Source organism: Morone saxatilis, unplaced genomic scaffold, assembly GCF_004916995.1.
Source record: "Morone saxatilis isolate NCDOM2014 unplaced genomic scaffold, NCSU_SB_2.0 Contig1, whole genome shotgun sequence".
Lineage (NCBI taxonomy): Eukaryota > Metazoa > Chordata > Actinopteri > Moronidae > Morone > Morone saxatilis.
The window spans coordinates 17,698,312-17,701,584 of NW_023339651.1; positions in this window are offsets into that span (position 1 = coordinate 17,698,312).

The window sequence follows — 3,273 nt, forward strand, 5'->3', positions numbered from 1 at the left end:
AGACCATGACTTCTGTCTTTTCTTCATTAAAATGCATCACTATAGTATCATCACATTCTCACTTCCAAATCATAAAATACTACAGCTTGACCAGTGCCCCTATGATTTATAATATGACACCTTCTAGTGTAATTTCTGGATGTGCAGGTCTCCATGGTCAACTTAGTAATAATAAGTTTGCAATGTCCAGTTATATTTGAAAATAAAACATGCAGGGTTGACTTTGTGACACGGTTGCACCTTGGTTAGGTTTAGGGACAAAAAACTACTTGGTTAGATTTGCTGATTAAGACTGTGATCCTCTGCTCACTTTATTTAAAAAAATGATGATTAAGATGATTAAGCAAATTCACACTGTAGCCCATTGACTATTTTCGCAGCTGAAACACTGTACTGTGATTTTCTGCTTTTGTAACAAAATAATGATTTTATAACCGGGCTCAAGCTCAACCACGGCAGTTTCTAAACTACTGAAAGAGACACTGCGGATGGACAAAGTTGAATCGCAATGAAATTGATCGCTCTCATTGCAGTCTTGGGTCTAGGAAGCCGGGAGACAAACCTCGTGCCATTATTGCAAAATTACACTATGACGGAGACTGTATGGAGATTTTAAGAAGAGCTCGAGATCAGGCCCCACTGAGTTACAACTGAAATCCGGTGGCCATCTACAGCGAGTGTAGCCAGAGCAAGAGCGGCCTTTACGGATGTCCGAAAACTACTCCGAGGACGACAAGGAGTCCGGTATGGTCTGCTCTTTCCAGCCAGATTCGAGTCACACACAACGGAGAGGAGAAGGAATTTTGGGATGCGGCTGACGCGATGAACTATGTGAAAAGGAGAATAATCCCAGGGACAGAGACTGAGATCTGATAAGCGCATCTCTAACCTAGTGGGAAAAGAACATTGTTGTTAAGTATCTGAGTCTTTATATGAAGTAAGATCTACTCCATTTCTGAAATACTGACTCTCCGTTTCGTATCCATATACAGTTACGATTAATCTGTCATGTAGGAAAGGTAGCGCGACTGTAGCGGCACATTGAGAATGTAACTACAGTATGTGTATGTGCGCACGTTTGATCAAAGTGTCGAAATAAGTACATTTTATTTACAGTAATCTGATTATTTTGCTCCAAATTAAGATGACCTGATTTATTTAACATTTTACTTTACTTTTTTTGTAGGCCCACAGTGTCCTCAGTTGATCAATCTGATCTTATATCCTGTGTGTGTTTTTAGTTTAGATACTTTGAACATGCCTATCCCCTATATGCAGTTAACAGTTTGGGATTTATATAATTTGTGGTGCTGTTGTTATACCTTGCCTTTATTTTACACTGTGTTTCTGTAGAAGCCTGTGTAGTGAACATCTGACAACCCCTGTCCATATCTGGATCTGTAAGCAGAGGCAATTACTAATACACACTATAGCCTAATAGGTATCTACTTTAGCATAGAGAACAGCTTACATAGCTGCTTGTTCGCCTTGTGCAGCTTGGTCCCAAAGAACTAACCTGAGTTCCCCGTTGCTCTGTTTGTTTTGATCCCAGTGTTCCCCTTGGGATCTTTGTACGTTAAGAAAAACGGTGAGAGGCAGTTCGTTCCTGAATACAGACTCACCAATATCCTAATGCCCAGTATTGATTTTATGGCTTTGTCACACAGCTGCTGGTTATTTATTTATTCTTTATATATTTTTTTTCTTTTTTCTTTTTTTAAAATTTAAATTTAAATTTAAATTTTTAATTTTTATTCCTTCCTCTGCCCTCTCCCCCACTCCTATCACAACCACTCAGACCTACCTTCTCCCCATACCTCCTCATGCATTTAAGTAATGAATATGTCTCAACTGCGTCGATTCCCCTTGGTTTGTATATTTTGAATGGGGTTACTAAGGATAATAAGTTACAACGTTAAAGGACTTCACAGCCCTCTCAAAAGGAAAAAGATCCTACGTCAGCTGAAGCAATCTCAGTGTCAGATCCATAAACAAGTCAATTTCAGTTTGGTCAGAATCCATAAGGATACAGAGGGGAGATTTATTTTGTTAAATGGTTCCATTGATGGTACAGATGTTTCTTTTATGAATATATACGCTCCAAATGAGGACAACCCAGATTTCATTAGAAAAGTTTTCAACGTGATAACACAGCATAGTTCTGGGATCTTGCTAATGGGTGGAGATTTCAATTGTGTTATGTCACAATTTATGGATAAACAGCCAGTCTCCACTACTATGCCCTCTCGAATGAGTAAAACATTAAAATATCAATCTACAGAACTGGGACTCGTTGATGCATGGCGAAGCAAATACCCCAATTGTGGACACTTGATTATTTTTTTACCCCCGAGGCTGAACTATACACAATAGCTGACTTGAAGATTTTACCAATGACAATTTCTGACCATTCACCAATTGAACTCTCATGGAACATAGGACATAAGTCAACACCTAGACAATGGAGGTTAAATGCATCTCTCCTTAATGATAAAGAGTTCATCAACCTCATCACAACAAAACTCAAATTCTATTTGGACACCAACACCTCCCCAGAAATATCACCACTTACATTATGGGACTGTGCGAAAGCCTACCTTAGGGGTCGTATTATCTCTTTCGCAAGTGCCAGAAAGAAAAAGAGGGATGCTAGACAACAGGAACTAGAACAAACGATTATAAAATTGGAACAACAACATAAGCAGAGCTCAAATCCTACTCTCTTAACTAATCTTAGAAATGCACGAAGGGAATATAATCTGGTCGCTGAGAAAATTGAAGGCAATCTAAGATTCACCAATCAGAAGTATTATGAGCATGGTAATAGAGCTAGCCCACTATTAGCATTCAGATTAAGAAAGCAGCGGTCGTCAAACATAGTACAGAAGCTAAAAAGTAATAACTCACCTAATCCTATTACAAAACCGGATGAAATAGCTGAACGTTTTGCTGGATTCTATAAATCATTGTATGAAAATACTGACACCTGTTTTGATGTTAACACCCTAACATCCTTTTTAGAAAATATAAAATTAACTGAATTATCCGAGACAATGGCAAAAGACATAGATGAACCCATTGAGGAGTGGGAGATTAAACAGAAAATCGCATCACTGAAAAATAATAAAAGTCCAGGACCCGATGGCTACATTAATGAATTTTATAAAAGTTTTTAAGAAATATTGTCCCCCCTTCTACTAAAAGCATATCACCATGCTGTAGCAACCGATAATGTAATAAAAGCCAATTATGTAATACCTGCCAATAACGTAA